Raw genomic sequence first — 18,401 nt, 5'->3', positions numbered from 1 at the left:
TAGCAATATGCATGCTTAGTGCATTAAAGGCTTAATACATTTATTCTGTTCATGTTGTATGAATCTGCACAGCTACTAGGAACTTTAATAAAAGACTTTATTCTGCTTATGCCATGAAAATATGTGCAGCTACTAGAAACTTGAGACATTTTATTCTGCTTATGCCATGAGAAAATGTGCAGCTGCTAGAAGCCTTGATGAAGAAAATAGATGTTTTGAAAGCTTAAACCATAGTCAGCATTACTTGTACCAAAGCTAGAAATGTACCTTGAATCTGGACAAAATGTAACATGTATTAGAACTGTACAACTGAAGAATTGAAGAATCAAGGAGGGCTAAAATAAGCCCAAGGTCAGGTTGTTTTTCTCAAATGTTTTTGCAAGATAGCAATAATCTGACCATGTCAGCAATAAGTCTGGTAACATTTTCTGTGTAACATACAGAAAGCTGTGTCCAACTACGTCAGCAGTAGATTAGTAACATTTTGTGTGTGACATGAGAACTGTATAAGAATAACATACTGATCTCCAGAAATGTAGACAAACCTTGTACCTACATGCTTTGTCTCCTTGCTGCAAGTAATAAAGGGTACCTTGCTTGAACCTAACGTGCATTGATCTTTGAAGTTTTTCCTTTTACAGCTAACCCAGTACTGAAAATATATTTCTCTCCAGTATACTTTTGTCAGCTGCAAAGAAAGTCTTTCTATGCATAACGACTTGCAAAATTTCTTTGCATGAACTATTCTCAAAAAAACAAGTCATTTCAGTTCTTTAGATTAATCCATTCAGTATTAAAATTAGAGTAATTTTAGAAACAGGTTTGTATTCTTTTTACTCTACTTGTGACAGTGTTTTAATGGCACTCATTTTACACCGTCCAAGTTTTCTACAATGCCCTTCACTCCTTTTAAACATTACATTTTTGGGCTCCAGATTTTTATTACAATAAACTAAGCATTTTTTACCCTTCTGGATATTTAAAATTTCATCTTTGTGTACGGCAACATATACCTCATGGTTACTTCTAAAATTGCCATCAACATTCAACACTAATCTCACTTTTAGTGCTTTATCCAAGTTTGCACTAAATGCACAGCCCAATGTATGCTCCTCTTATTACAGCTGCATACTGTACGGTTTAGAATACAGCTGAAATCAGTTAAGATCTAGTGCAAAATGTCCCTTCAACTTAAAGGAGGTGCTTGTACTTTATCTTCCGGATTCATTGGCTGAATAATGTTCCGAATCAGCTGAAGAGTGGAAGTCATCTACAAGACAAAGATACTTAGATTTGGGGCTGGCTTAATGGTAAGTGTTTACCTTACAAACACAAGGAGCAAGGTACGATTCTTATATGGGATAATGGACTAAAGTTAAAATGGACCACAAGGGCAGTTAACCTAGTAGCAACCTATGAACCCCATGCCCAGCCCATTTACAGACTCAAAAGATCTTAAAAGCATATGTTCCAGCACCAAGGAAAACATTTCTCTCTCTACACAAAGCTAGTAAAATAGCACCAGCTACTGCCCAACAGCAAAATTCCTACCTCTGGCCTAAATCTTGAAATGATGTATTCACTCACAAATGCTAATTTCTAATTGAAAGTAAATTCTCCCCCACCCTTCTCATAGCACAATTATAGCTAGTCTACCTTTCTGTAATAGAGTCAACCAAATAGGAATGAAGGTAAGTTAGTCTCTTCAGTTTTCCTTGACCTTTCAAAAGCATTTGCCTTTCACAAGAGCTGAATTTGGGCTCACAGCCCATACTATGGCCTCATTCAATAACTACCACTCAGTCCAAATGGCATTCCTCTCTCAGCCTTAAGAGAATCCCATTGATGTACCCATTGGCTCAATTCTAGCCTCCTACTCTTTTTTTAAATGCAACCAGTCAAGGCTCACTCATACAATATGCAGATGACTAAATTCGCTTTGCACCTGATATCAAACAGACTGTTACACAGGAATGCTAGTCCTCCATTGAAGCCTTCATCAAATCAGTCCCAAACTCTCCTAAATCAAAAACTAAAGTCCTGCTCTCTCTACCCAAATCTTCACACAACTACAGAAACCTTAACAGAATATCATCTCTGCAAACTACCACACTGGGGATAGTATCGAACACAAAGCTATCGGGTGCTACCATGGACGATGCACCAACATTTGATTTGCATATTCAGAATGAGAAATAGAGTTACCCTCCCTCATGTTAAACTAAAACTTAATTTCTCTTACAGATTCTCATATACGGCTCACTAGTCTTTACTAAATTATTAACTCTGTTATAATGTTCCAGTTTGCAACCAGCTTATCCAACAAAACAAATCATTGCATAGCTCCCTTTCAGCTGGCTATAATTTCCAGACTTCTTAAAAGTACAATCAACTCTGACAAGCCCACAGCATCCTTCACCATCCAAGGATGTCCAACTTTATTTGCTGTAACTGAGTGGAACCCTTAAAATGAACAAATTCCCCAGCTGAACCTCCTAAAATATATGCTGAAGCATGAAGTATTCTGTTACTGTCACTAAATAAGTTCATAGGTATTATACTAGACACTAATGACCACTGGGGTCTTAAGAAGGCTAGCCATGCAACCCAACCCATTGCATCCCCCGTTAACATGTTGGGGTTGTGTTAAGGAGGGTGGTAAATAGTTAAGTATGGGGTAGGTTATTTAGGGAATGTTTACTATCAGCCGTAGTCTACAAGAGACATGAAAGCCAGCCTGGGGATGAATTTGTGACTTCCCATGTATTAGTCAAGGTTATGTCAGAACAGGGATAGGGATGGACCCACTTCACATGGATGAGGAGCCTATTCCAAAGCATGGGGACCCAGAGTCACATGCGTCTTGCCAACATGTTCTCTGTCACCAGAGAAGTTCAAAGCCCTGGATCCAAGAATGATTTTATATGCCAAGCACAGATAACCTCTCAACATTCTGTAGGAAGCAAGTACAGACAGGGCTCTAAGGCAATCTGTAAAGGACAGTATATGTTAATACCTTGGATTCTCGTCAAGGAAACTATCGGCATGCCAGCTTTTGCATATACCTAGTCAGGTACAGGACAAGGGGAGCATTGTGCTCAAAGATTGGTCTGACAAGGGATGAGTAGAGTGGTACAATAACTTCCTTAGAGCTGGATATTATACCCTTACTTATAAGGTGGATGACAGAATTAATTTAATACCTTGGCTATGTGTTGGTCAAAGGATAGATTACTGTCTACATGTTTCCAGACCTCTAACAAATAAGTATCTTACAAATGGAGTATTTACCTGGGTAGACATTTTCCAAGAAAGAGATGCCAACAGAAGTGGGCCCAGCACAAAGCCCTGTGGTTCCCACAGGTGACCTCCCTCTTGGCAAAGGTGCTCTCACCCATCCTGACTTTTTGGGTGCCATCTGTGAGCCAGCAGGCAATACAGACAGATGTGTAGGGATTTTTTGCATAGTTCTGAGAGTTTATCCACAATACCAGACTGTGGCATTATGTCAAATGTCCTAGCCAGGTCTAGATAGGAAAATGCACCATTTTTCCTTCATTCTTTGCTAGGCATCAACTTCTTTTGGCAAAAGGAAACTGGGATGGGTCCAGTGTCTTTGTTGATCATTTCCATGATATGTTCCATGGTTTTGCATATTAGACTAGTCAGTCTAATGGGTCTGTAGTTTCAGAGGTCAGTAGACGGTCCGCCCTTGTGTAGGGTGATAACTGTTGCTGTCCTCCATTCACTTGGTACATAGCCTGTTTTGCACCAGTTAAAGTGACTCGTGACCCAGATAGCCTGAAATCGAACCCATTTGGGAGGGAACCTGGAATACTGTCCACCCTCAACTGTTTTTAGCCTTATTGAGCACCACTATGACATGCTCCCTGCTGATAGCTGGGGGGGAGGGGTTGTTTGAGCCAAATATTTCAGCCAGTAGATTCACCATGTCACTGCTCAGTGAAGGTGGTACCATTGGGTCTATATTATATCCTCAAAGAGGCGTTCCATCAAACACCTCAGAGACCCTTAAACGAATGTTCACATCACCGAAAGCGCTTGGCCATCCCCTTTAGCAGTTTCCCCACTGTAGAGCGATCTCAGAGTTGGTATATTTAGTTAGGGGGGTGTAGCCCCCCAACTTTGTTTTTCTTTTGAGGGCAGGCGATTTGGAAAAAAAAACAAATTGCTGATGTGAAAATTCGCCGTTTTCTGCTTTTGCTGTTTAAGGGTTGATGAAGATGCATTACAGAATATAAATATCGACCCGATCTCATTTACTACTATTTCAGCACACTGTTGTATGCTACCTTAGAGGTTTTTGACCTTGTGGTTGTCTTTAGCCACCTCATACTTTGCCTTGTTGGATTTAATTAGTCCTGTTTGACAAGACCTCACCAAAAAACTAGATTAGCACTTGACAAAGTTTTATAACAAAAGGAGAAAAGTTGTTAATAGTAGGATTCCACCAGTGTGGAATGTTTTTGGGGTTTGGGCTTACCTCTGGTAGGTACAGCAGCCTCTATGCCACCATTTACATGTTTTGAAAAGTGTTGTGAACTCTGTCAAAAGAATGCCCTACCCAACCCTTAACAGGCTGTAGTTTGCTTTAGAATATTTCCAATTCTAACAGCTTTTGCTGGGTTTTCCTAATTGGATGCTTGTTTTGAATGACACTACTTTGTGATCCAACCTTACCAGTGAGGATGTGACAGTGGTGGTGGTGGGGGGCAGTGTTCTTCCATATTGGTGAGGATAAGGTCCAGTATGTTTGAAGTATGCACCAACTGATAAAGGACATTTGCATTAATAAAGTCCGGGAAACATTGTGCCTAAAAGTTAAAGGCGGTGTACATTTCTCAGTCTAGAGGGGTGAAGTGTTCCACGACTAGACCGTTAAGATGAATGGGCAGTGCCTCCAGTAGGTCTAGATAAGAGATGTGGGATTCTTGAGACATAGATTTTGACCTATAGCTAAGGGACTATGATTTGCACGTCTATGAACTCCAGGGTATCATCCTGTTTAACCAAACAAACAGAGGTAAACTTGTTGATAATGTAGATCAAAACACCTCCACCCAGTCTGTGTGGCAGAGTCTAAATGTGTGCAACGCATTGTATCCTTTCACTGCCAGAGTACTTTGTGGCTTTAAACCATGTTTCGGTAATGGCACAGATGTGAGGAGAGTTTGGATGGTGTGGAGTTTAAGGTTCCTAGCAATGAGCAGTAGCACCTTAGGATTTCCTTTGGTTTTGTTTGCCATATTGGTAGTTTATAACTAACATTGCCTAAAGACGTTTAAAGGGGTGGATAAAATTTTAGCCAATAATCCAGAATCCCAGGAGGGACAGGTGCAGGCCATATCTGGCAAAGCAATATGGTCCGTTGACCATACTGAAACTCCTAGGATTGACACCAAAAACTAAGCCATTTGTTTAAATTCATCATTTTTTGTTCATAATTGTGGCACAATCCTTGGTGAAGGTAGAATACAAGGCACATGCCAGTCAGACACATTCAGAAGTCCTTAAACACCTCTCTTTATATAATCCAGAGAGGCAAGTCTCCAGTCATTTACTCCCATATGGACTATGACGGAATCATACTGGTACCTGTGGTGCAATGACTTGAGTGATTATGTAACTTGGCAGATCTTTGCTCCAGATAACCAACTGACCGTAATCTTGTGTAGTCTGGTAAGTGGGGCATCAACATACAATGCAGCCCCCTATGACGAGCCCTGGGTAAAAATTATTGGCTTGCCTTGTTTTTTTTTTTTGGGGGGGGGGGGGTCCAATCATTTAAGTTTGTGCCATGTTTGGTGTTGCATTTGGTCTATGCTTTAGACACTGCTTAGGATAGGCATCGTTATTTGCTGCATTCTTCGGGATTTGGGGAGAATGATTTTTAATGCCTCAGCATAAGCTGGCCTAAGTGTGTGGATGTAGTGTGTGTTGACCTCACTTGTTTGCAAGATTTTTGCCTCCAAGGAAAGTTTATGTACATGTCTTGCATACTGCGTTTCTTTAAAGGACCACTACGGGCAAACAATGAAAAAACATTTATCTTGCCATGATTTACTGCACCTCCAAAAGCAGCCTGCAGCAAAATAAGTACTCATTCCTAATTTTTTATTTTTTTTTTCAACTCGTCTGCTCTCATGGGGGCAGACATTGTGATTCCTTTTTAAAGCTAAATCTGTCTCAATGCAGAGAGTGTGAGAACAAATAGCCCTACCATTTGTTGTCAGACTAGACTTATTTACTTAGAATGGACCACCTGAAAAAAAATGCCAAGTCTGAGAGTCTGCAGCTCATGTGTCATTGACTGGTATGTGCCGAGTTTCACAAATGTTGTTCCTATTGATGTACTACACATTCTCTGAAAGAAACTTGCAAAAAAGTGTCAAATTACTGAGATAAAGAGACTTTTCACAAGTAGCAGTTTTGCAAGTTTCAATTCCTGGCCAAGTTACTCCTCGCATCTCCCCTCCTTCAGTGGGCTACAGTCACATTTCCAGCTTGGGTAGATTCAACTATTTCGTCAGCTTTGCATGACAATAGACATAAAAAAAAAAATCATAGCCTGGTGTGCCACTAAAACTGTTCCCTTATGTCTCTGAAGTGCATTTCCCCAAGAATAAAAAAAAAAAAAAGCACACACACATCAGTCCAGAGTTTGGGCCAATCTATCCATTTCTTAATGTGCACAGTAAAACATTCAGTTTATAATGCATTCTAGCTGCTGACATTGTTATTTTTACATAGTTATTCTCTTATAGCATAACCTGAACTTATGGTATTCAATACAAGCTTTACAACAGTTCTCAATTTCTTAACAATGACCTCCCAAGGCTCTGATGTGACCTAGTACTTTGTATTAATCTGTGTATTTACAGTATATTGACAAATAATTGTGCACATATGACACATACAATGATACACATATACAATCATTAAAACAAGATAACTATATTGATACGATTTATTTTGCATTTATCATTTCTAGTTTATGACCCTGTTTGTCTATGGAAACTTTTCTGAATTTATGTTCAAACAATTCTATATTTGTTGTAGAATATCTTGTTTAATTGTTTCTCAATATTCTAACCACTGTATGCTGCATCAATTGTAAAACTCTGTACTCCTTTTATATTTTCTGTGCTCTTTGTGCAAAATAGCTATGTTTGTATAATTTATTTTTATTATTTTTTATAATTGTTTTCTATGTATCTGGAGCTTTTCTCCCTGAGCCTCTGCTGAAAACGGTCACCTTGTGTCCAGTTGAACTAACCTGGTAAACAAATGGAAAATAAATAAAAAATAAAATATACTAAGAAAAATCAATCAATATGCCAAGAAAAATTCAACACTTAAGGGAAAAAAAAAACAGAAGGAAGGAACATGTTTCCTTGATGCAGTCATGAAAATCCCACTCACTTATTCAGATATTATAGGCAAACATATATAGTCAGGCACACTGATGTCCCACTCACCAGGCTAAACAAGGAGAAGATTAATGTCAGCTGCCTGTCGGGTGCCAGGATCCACCACATAACCCACACACTCCGGTCACTCCACATATGACTGTCATTGTCTATGTTGGTGTGAATGATCTGAGACGTACCTCCCTGGACTACATGGAAAGAGACATAGAAGAGCTCTCCAATCTTGTAGCCCAGGCAGGTATGACCCTAGCCAACAGTAGCATTCTAACATGACCCAGAATGATACCTCAGTACAAGGACAAAATGATTTACTTCAACAATTGGCTAAGCTTCTGGTGTCATTCTAAGGGGATCCAGTATCTGTCTGCCTGGGACGACATGGTCCGACAGACCACAATGCTTTGCCAGAGATGGCCTGCACCTGACGCCCCTGGGATTCTGGATATGGGCTAAGGCTCTTGCTGCCACTATAGTGCCTTTTTTAGACAAGGTTCAAATGACAAATTCACCACCGTAACAGGAACAGGCAAGCAAAAAACTGAGGGTAATGCTACTCAATGCTAGAAGTCTAAATCTCAAAATGCACTCACTCGAGGCATTCCTTAAAATGGAGAACATCGATATCTGTGCAGTGACAGAGACCTGGTGCAAGGCTCCAGAGAGCATAACCCTGCACTACCAGGCTATAACTCATACCACACTTTTCGGCCACATAACCTGGACCGGAACACCAAAGGCAGAGGTGTGTCCATACTCATTATGGATATCCAAACCTCCAGGCTAGTTGCTCAGCACAATGCATCAGAAACTCTGGGCAAAACTACAATCCAAATTGTAGCTTGCTACAGATCCCCCACCATGCCCCAGGATTCCCACTCCTCTTTTCTTGATATACTGGAAAATATTAGGGTTCAGCCAAACACTCTAATAATGGGCAATTTCAACTACCCTACCATTAACTGGGAAAATTACTCATGTACCAACTCATTCACTTAACGCTTTCTGGAATTCATAAATTCCAATGCCCTGGATCAACTTCTCCACACCCCCACCAAGGGCAACAATATCCTAGACCAAGTCATTACCAACATGAGTGACCGGTGTTCCACACCTGAAGTAAACTCCTTGTTGGTCAGATCCGACCATAAGCTAATCACCCTACATATCCACATCCCACCCCTCACCAGTCATTAAGGAAGCCACGGTAAAAAATTTCTCAGATGCCAACTTCATGCTTCTTAAGACAGAAGTGGCGAACTTAATGAATGACACCTATGGAGATGGACAATACAGTTATGACAGCTGAATCCTACACAAATGCACTCTACAAGCACTTACATGAGTGCATGGATCGTGCTATCCCTAACAGAACCAAGAAGCTATCCTCAAAAAAAGAAGCCAATCTGGTGGTCCCCTGCCATAAACAAACTGTACAACAGAAGGAAGAAACTGTTGCAAGAGTAACTCCCATGAGTGGTGGAGCTCCCTGGTCAATCTCAGTAAGAAGCTGAGATCCTTTATAAGAGCCTCCAAAGCTAGCCACGAAAACAAAATCACCACTGATTCTAAGGACAACCACAAAGCATTCTATAGCTATGTCAAGAATCTCAATGGCAACACCCAGATCTGCTCTGAGTTACAGCACAATGGCACGAAAATTACAGAACCAATGGATATTGCCAACATCCTGGCAGATAGGTTTAGTGCTAACTAACTTACGCCCCTCACCACTCACCGTCTAAAGGGCCCATATCTGTACAGTAAGAATGCAGAGTCCCTGTAAATCACAACTACACAGGTAAAAGCTGCACTCTCAAGCCAAAAACACAGCATCCATACTAGACAACATTCCAGGCTGCGTTTTACACGAACTTCAGAATGAACTGGCTCCCCACCTAAGCACCATGTTCAATCATAGCCTCACATCAGGCTTTGTGCCCACTGAATGGCGCACAGCAACAGTTATCCCACTCCACAAAGGGGGAGCCAACACTGATCCCAGGAACTATCGCCCTATTAGCCTGACGAGCCTGGTCTGCAAGGCCATGGAACTCAAACAAAGACATTGGTAACCTCCAAACTCTGGACCCCACCCAGTTCAGGTTTGTGAAAGGCAGATCACGTCTCCTGAACCTAATCGATTTTTTTGAGGCAGTCACTAAAGCCGTAGATGAGGGTAAGGTAGTTCACACAACCATCTTGACCTTGCCAAGGCTTTTGACACCATCCCCATTCTGGAATTATAGCTAAACTCACTAAACTAGGTATAAAGCCCTACATCACAAGATGGGCTGCCAACTGGTTCACTTGACAGAACCCACACTGTAAAAGTTGCCGACTCAAATCTGACAAGTGGAGTACCACAACGTTCAGTCCTGGGACCTCTCCTGTTTGGTATCTACTTCTCTGAAGTTTGGTATCTACTTCTCTGAAGTACAGGCTAACACAGAAGGCCTCTAGCTAATGATGTACACAGATGACTACAAACTAGGAGCCATAGTCAAGTCCCCAAATGATGTGGACATCCTACAGAAGGGCCTTGCTGAGACAGATGCCTGGTGTCAGAGCCATGGCCTTAAGCTAAATGCCAAAAAGTGCAGCGTCACCCCCTTTGGTAAAAACTCTGTACCCATGAACTACCACATAGGCAGCAGTCTACTTAACACTGAATGTGTGATGAGACCTTGGTACCCAGGTGGACAGTAGTCTCCTTTGATAATCAGATCGCCACAGTAGTCGGGAAGTCCTTCTATGTGGCACACCTCATCACAAAAGGGTTCTCATCCAGGAAAAAAAAAAAAGAAGGTCATTGTCCCCCTCTACTCGACATTCATTAGATCCATTAGAGTACAAAGCCTCTTTTGGAATGTACCTCAAGACATCTGCAGCAGCTGGAAATGCCAAAGAAGTACCTCGCAAAGGGGATTACTGGCCTCAAACAGATGCCCTGCACTGACCATCTCAAAAAACTCCAGCTTTACTCTGTAGCATATCGCCTACTCTGAAGTGATTTCTGCCTAACATGTAAAGCTATGTCAAACCCAGAGCTGTTGGACATGCTACACCTAAAGAAATCCCAGTGCCTCCGAGATACATGCTCTAGGGACCTAAACCTTGTCACCACAATAAACAGGACATGTTGGAAGGATAGATTCCTATCCCAGAGACTTCCCATACTCTGGAACAAGCTACCCATCTATGTCAAGTAAATTTCATCATTAGCGGTCTTCAAGAAAAATCTTTGAGTGGATGGGAAATCGGAAATATGCCCCGGGAATCACTTCTGTGGCTCTGCTCGACCATGGCACAGGAAAATAACTTTCTTGGGTGGCATAAGCCAGGGAACCTTGTTGGTTAGGCTTACTTAGGCCCTTGGGCTGATAGCTTAGTACCTACCTATGAACCTATTAGACTAAATACAATATTATGTACCATTAAAATGTGCTGATATAAGGTGACAGTTCATGATTTACTCAAAGCAAATGTCATGGACAAGATTTACAGCTGCAGACTGTCAAGTCGATTGTTAGCAGTGTCATAAAACTGGGTTTGGAGAAATGTTTGGTGACTTTGAACAAACAGATCTGTCAATATTAACCGTGAGAGAGACAGAGACAGACAGAGACAGAAAGCAAATCTGCACTGATACCTGCGTGCTGCCCTGCTGAGGGGGACACTTGTGCAAGTGCAATGGACTGGCTCCAGTAGGAAGGGATGGCCACATACCTTTCAACATCATAGAACAAGATATCTGGACAAGGCCATAAATAGGGTACAAAGGCCCATAAATTGGGACAATTTATAAATATTGCACTTACAAACTTAGAAAGTTGATAAACAGGTTTTGCATTAGAGTGAATTTTAAGGATATGAAGTCTGAAAATCAAATGCCTGTCAAGTGTTCAATGATTTGCCAGTGATTTGACAAAATACTGCAATTTTATGAAAAACAGACAAAAACCTGGACTTTCTGCAAAAAATCTGTACTGTTGAGAGATATGGATGGGAGTCTTGAACCAACACCCAATCATTTTCGTTTGTGTGCCAAAGCCATTACAGCAGTGTTTTGCAGAGAGGTGAGAAAAGCCTTACATTTGACGGTATGTTTATTTTACATTTGTTGACTGGGAGAGTCAACTGGATTACAAGCCCATTTTCAGTGGAGGCCTGGGGAGAAAGCTCCAAGAGAACAATTTTTTTTTTTTTACAAAACAGTTTTAAGGACAGACTTTTGACATACAATTTCCATAGGAGAGACTTTGACATACATATTAACTAACAGATAGGATACATTCGTTCTCGTCAATATAATACATTTTAGAAGATATTCCTAAGTTTAGGATTCCTGTGAGATTTAAATCAGAGTAAAAGCAGACAGATGTAGAATAAGTCTGAGAGATGCTCGCTATAGTTGGGAAGGATAACGTACCCCCTCACCAGGTTCTGCAAGGAAGATGAGACAGCTGCTGGTCAGGTACAAAGGTTCACCAGGTCACCCATGCACTTAGGTTATTACATGACCTACCAGTATGACTTGGTCATAGTATATGCTGGTGTAAATTATCTGATATGTACCTCCCTGGACTAGATGAAGATAGATATGACAGCTGTCTGATTATGTCTTAAGGAGGTACGAGTCTAGTACTGACTAGTATTTTATTCTCACCAAGGATGATGCTACAGTACCAGCAGAAAATAAATCACTGGTGTCATTCCAAGGGGGTAGGGGGTGCAATATTTTTTGTTTACCAGGATAATTCGGCTGGAAAACTGGCGTCCATTTTCAGCAGAGCCCTGGGGGTGAAAAGCTCCAGACATTAAAGAAAACAAAGTAATGACAAGTTACAAAAGGTATAAAAACAAAAAGAAAAAAAATTTACAGTAGCATAATGGGAAACATATGAAATCTATATGAAGACAGTGTAGTAGAAGATATTGTAACAAAGCATATGCAAGTTGTAGCAATATATACAACATGTACAGTAAGCCAGGTTGTAGTAATATGTACAGTAATCATTGGTCATTAGACAAGTTGAACAGTATAAGTGAGTAACAGTAGGAACTGCTATAAGGTTAAATGTAGGAGATGGAGTGAGTTCAGGGGGGTTGGATACAGTTACAGAAGCAGTTACTGTAGAGGTAAGCTTTGAGGAGGTTTTTGAATGCAAAAGTTTGGTTTTGCATTCTGAGGTCAGGGCGCAGGGTGTTCCATATTTTTGCGACTACATTGGGGAAGAGGGAATCATCTGAGCTATTTTTGGATGGGATAGTAGAAATCAGAGCTTTACTGCCAGATCTTAAGGAGCTATTTGAGGTGTAGAAGTTTTGGAGACCAGACAGGGCAGGGATATTCAATGGATAGTATATTTGGTGGGCAAGGTTAAATTGGTGATAGTAGTAGACTGGGGGAGGAGTTCAAGCTGGTGTACAATTTGCAGGGGATGGCAGTGGGATTTGACATTAGTTGCGAACCTTACAATTTTGTTATAACAGGTAGAGAGTTTAAGTCAGTTTTATTTACGTTTGTAAGTACTGGTGATGAGTAAAGCAGTGTGGACACGGAATGTGCTCTGGCAATATCTCTCAGCCTGGGAGGATACCGGTAGATAGACAATACTGACTGCCTGCATATCCCCCCCTTGGCTTCTGAATATTAGTATAAACTACTCTCAAAGTGCATTTTTTTAGACAATTTCAACCTAATAAGCCTACTCAAACCAAAATGAAGGTACTACTACTAAACGCCAGAAGTCTGAACATGAAACCTCCCTCCAAACAAGCCCTCTTCAATCTGGGGGACAGATATCTGTGTGGCAAATGAAACAAACAGTTTAAAAGCACCCCAGAAGTGCAAGGCTGTAATGCCTTCCACACATTTAAACCAGGTAACTCAGAAAGGGAAACAAGATGGAGGGGTCAACTTTATCAATAAAAAGCTACACCTCCAGAATGGTAAAGCATCATGATGAGCTAGAAATTCTCCATATCCAAACAATCAGTCAATATACCTTAAAATCATTTCCAGCTATAGATCCCCCCTCCATGACCCAGGACACTCACAAGATACCTAAATGAACTAGTCTCACTAAGCACAGGACGGACCTAATGTGGTAATTCTGCAAGACTTCCAACTATCCATCAATAAACTCGGAAAGATAGCCTATCAACCCAGAGGTAATTTTAAGCTTAGCCATTTCGGCCCAAAGTAATATCACAGAAATGCTTGTCAATACCAAATATTGCATTTAAATGATGGCTGCCCATGTCCAGGAGGGTTGTAGCCTCTATACCCAGTAAGAATTTACAGTGCCCCATCCACTCGTTCAGGTTACTCTGGAAACAGTGTCATAGAGGTGCACTGTTTCACATGAATTGGTAGCCTGTTCCAAAGATGTGGCAGTCAATGGGAGATAATCTGTCCCTCCAACATGTCCTATTTAAGTTGTAGACCATAGTTGGGTCCCTGGAATGGATATCCCTATTCCCCACTTGATTTATGGATATGCAGTAAGTTCATTAGGTTTGGGTCTTGGATTAATCTGTAGGCTAGGCACAAGCCTCCCCTAAGAAGTGTATATGATACAGAGTATAGTGACAGGAACTTTAATCTGTCTGTGGAAGGCACGTGCTGGTGTCCCTTGATCTTCTTTGTGAGAAACCTCTGAGGTGTCTCCAATTGTTGTAGGTGCTTAGTAGTAATGGCAAACAGGGCATTATACTCAATTATTGGCCAGATAAGTGCAGAGTATAGGGAAGTTATAGCTTCCTTTGCTCTTGCTGTGATGATTGCACCTGGTTTGCAGTCATCTGCAAACTCTGCCACAACCCCTTAGTTTTGACCTGAAATACCAAACAGTAGAGGGCCCAGCACTGATCCCCGTGGCACCCCACTGGTAACAGGTCTGCTTTCATAGTGTGTGTCTAGTTTGAGAGCCAGTTGGCAACCCATCTGGCAAAGGAGTTTATATTCAGTTTGCCAAGTTTCAGTAGCCTTTGCCAGGTCAAGGTATGCTGTGTACACAGATCTGCCATTTTCAAAGAAATCCACCAGATTTAACAGGTGGGATCTGCCCTTAATGAAGCCACATTGGGTAGGATCCAGGGTTTAGAGGTCACCTATGTCTTTACTTATGAGGTCTAAAATGATACATTCCATGGCCTTACAGAGGATATTAGACCTAAGCGCCGGACCAATTCCCCGGGTCTGTTGCCAAGCCACTTTTGTGGAGGGGGAATAACTGCTGCTGTTCTCCATTCCGCAGGAACAAAGCCTGTGGTTAGGCTATGATTGGAAAGGGTACTTACACATCCTCAATCAGGCCCAGAAATTCCTTCACTTCGTTAACACAAACATTCTGAAAGAATTAGTTAAAACTCCCACAAGGGGAAACAAACATGGGGAGTTGCTACACTTCCCACCTTGTGTGCAGCATCCATCCTCTTCAGGAAGAGAGAGCAGAAAGTGATATATTTTGAAATTATACTGGAACACAGAATCCTTTTAATCCCCAGAATATTCAAAAGTTATTCTAAAGCAAATTATCTGCTAGTGACCATTTGTCAACACCCCCCCCCCCACCCACCAAAATAATTTAACTACCTACCAATGCTAGAGTCCTCCCAGGTATTCTACCACCACTTTAACCACTCTATAGAGGCAGCTGTTCCCACTCGAAAAAAACAAAACAAAATTTCCAAAAATAAACCACATTGTTTATGGCTGGGGTCCAAATTCAAATATAAAATAGATACAAATGTAAACTAATCTTCCCCTTCATGGAGTGGCACAGATTCACAAGTACTTTTCTTTTCACTCATTCTCAGATAGGATAAGCGACTATGACCAAAGCCAAGTTTCCAGTGAGCTTCTAAAGAGGATTGCTTCATAAGGAAGCAAATATTTTTAAACCAATGAAAATAGTTCATACAACTTTTTTGTTAAGCATAGCAGTGTACGAGTTATTAGCACTGTCTTGCATTTGAGACAAACTCTGCAACCCACACAATTGCACATTTTACTCATGACGTGTAATGGATTGCATTTTTGGCTCATTCTGCATTACTAAGTTACAGACTCACTGTACCAACAGGAAAACTGTAGCTACGCCCTTTGAGTAAAGCTTTGAGCAGAAAAATATGAGGAATGCAAAATGCTCTTAATGCAGACAGCATGCATTTGCTACTTCCCAGGAAATGTTTTGATGTCTGACTTTCTGGGAGGCAAGTACTTTACTGCCCACCAAAAAGGAACAGATGAATCTTTAATGAAAGAGTTTTAAACTGCAGTCTGCTCTGCTTCATTGGTGTCTTATACAATTATAGACTGTATTCAAGGAATCACAAGTTTAACTATATAAAGCTGGAGGAATTTAAACAGCTTTATGCTCAGAAATCCAGGAACTTGAACGATGCAGTGTAAAACCACAGCCATAAAACAGAAATTATTTATACAGGATATTCCTGCAGAAAAATATCTGGCAGGAAATCAGTGACAAACCACACAGAGCTACATTTACCCTCTCTGTAAACTCTCATATTTTAAGTGCTACATGTTCTGATACTTCAAGAAGTTAGAGCTATCCACATTACAGAGGGCAAACTTTTAGTCTTCATCATTCTCTGTAGTTGTATCAGTTCAGAATTAAACTTTTTCTTTCAGAGCATTCAAGATTTAAAGTAATCACATCTTAAAATATGTCCCGACTCTTTCTAGTCATTAAAATGTGTAGTTTGCGAGGGTTTAATACAATGCTGATACACAAAGCTTCACACTTAATGCTTAATAGAACACTAGTCTTTAACTTGTAACATGCACTCTTTTCACACTGCTGCAAACTTTCATTTATGATAAACAAGGACTAACTTACACCATTTTACAAGACACCTTTAAAGTAAAATAACTTACCTTGAAGCAAGTGTTAGTAAATCAGACCCTTTATTTACAAAAGAATGTTTCCTCACAAAGGCACAGTCACAACTGTGCTGAATAATTATAAAGCAATCAGTAACCACACCTAGAAACCGCACCCAGCAGGTTTTAGTTCCTCACATTGTCACAAAAATCCCCGCCTACTCATGCTGTAGAGCAACAGAAGTAATGCAAGAAGTTTTGGAAAATGTAAAAGAGACAAGTACTCACATGTTAAGTAATGATTCTTGAAATTAAGCATTCCTTTAAAACCCAGGATAGTTGACATACTTAGCCAGTGTAAGAAGTGAATAGAATTTATCAAGGAATATTTATAAATATCACTGAAGGGTAAACATTAACAACATTTTGGTCACTGGCCTGACATGCATTAAATGGGATACTGAGATGATGCTTATGGGGGTTCCTATTATATAATCGAAGGCACAATCCTTCAAATGCATCTTGATTGAACTTGAAAGCGCGAAACAGCAAAATAACAAAATGGCATATAAGCAGTTTCTTTCCCTGGGAAAGAAATTTTTGCTTGGCTGCCTCCGTTACTTTGCTGTTTTCCTCTGTGATCTAGGAGTTGGTATAGTTAAGTAGGGGGTGTGGGGGGCACCCATCGGGGGGTGTAGGGGGGGCAAAGCCCCCCTACTTTATGTAATGTTTTGAAGTTTTTATTTTTATTTATTTTTTTTGTGGAACAGTGATTTTTTTTCCCAGGGAAAATATATATGTATTAATACATAATAGTAACTGATGAGCCCTGTATGCAAGAACAGAAGCTGTCTGTGAATGCAGCGGTGTGTGACACTGGGTCATTGAGGGGAGGGGGTGCTTAAATTTCATCAGGCCATCAGTTAGCTACAATAGATTAGCCCTTGAGTAATCTTTAAAAACATTAGGGTTTGATGGCATATATGGTGTTACCCTTATAGTGAGTATTACAAAAGTGGTCAGATTTGACTAATTATGGGGTAACTAATGTTGCAGAACATAGTGGGTAATATTTGTGAGTACAAGAGCCAATATTTTTGAGCCACTAGCTGAGACATGGACTTGTTTGTCTTAAGATCAGGAATTTATGAAATCAAGGGAGCATTGTGCATATAGCTTTACCAGTTTATAGAAGGATAGTTGAAATCTCCCAGGAAAATAGTATTTGGTTCAATAAAGTGGGACTCTAGTTTGTTTAGTTATTCTTTGTGGCCTAATAGTGACAATGAGGGAGTTCTGTGGTTGGCTACGATATAGTAAAGACCCTTATTTTTGGTAAGTAAGATATGGAGGAGCTCAAAGACATTCCGTGGGATTCATTAACACCTATACTAAGTGTATAGTAAGTGTACACTGTTCTGAGTGAACAGAAAACACAAACATAACTCACACCTTCTTCCTCCTAATTTTAGTTTTCCTACTGATTTTCTTGCAGTTTTAAATACTGAGGGAGATTCATAAAGGGGTTATCACAAAGTATAGACTATTTGTACACTTAGTGTAATCTTTCTGAGTGACTAGATAGTGCAAAAAATGTGGTAGGGATGTTCTTGAATACAGATTGTGTACACTTAATGAATGTACACTTGGTGTAGGCTTTATTGAATCCGGGCCATTATCTTGCCTTATGAGTCTTGATGCGACTGGGCTTCTTAGGAATACAGACATGTCATTCCCAGAGGTGGGAAACTTTCACTAACCTCCAGAAAGCACAGCGACCATTAAGGTTAGCTTCTTGACTATGCTTGAATATGGACTCTCTCTCTCTCTTTCATTGCATAAAACTTTGCAAGTAACTATCAACAAAATTTGCAGATTTCTAACCCTCTCCCATTACATTAGCAGCACTGCAACCTTTTATATGAGGTTAACTAACTCCCAATAAAACAGATAGCAGATCTGCTCCTAGGGTCCCTGCTGTACAAAATCATCAGAAGCAAACCATTCAACCACTTCACTAGTAAACTACTAATCAGACAAAACACCTAAACCCCCCTAAATTACTGAAACCCTAACTCCCCTCCCTACAGACTCCACAA

At 40.5% G+C, this 18,401-nt stretch overlaps 1 protein-coding gene across 1 annotated transcript in view; it reads right to left on the bottom strand.

Annotated features, from left to right (window-relative positions):
- Positions 1-16,491, bottom strand: part of LGALS3 (galectin 3) — a gene marked incomplete in the record, with an annotated part of 122,759 nt that extends 106,268 nt beyond the window's left edge. Inside the window, 1 exon segment of the mRNA XM_044074417.1 lies at positions 16,357-16,491.
- Between the last annotated feature and the right edge of the window lie 1,910 nt (positions 16,492-18,401).

Source organism: Protopterus annectens, chromosome 6.part0, assembly GCF_019279795.1.
Source record: "Protopterus annectens isolate FY-2018-M chromosome 6.part0, PAN1.0, whole genome shotgun sequence".
Taxonomy (NCBI): Eukaryota; Metazoa; Chordata; order Ceratodontiformes; family Protopteridae; genus Protopterus; species Protopterus annectens.
The sequence above is the reverse complement of the archived record's forward strand: the minus strand, read 5'-3'. Positions and strand labels throughout refer to the sequence as shown.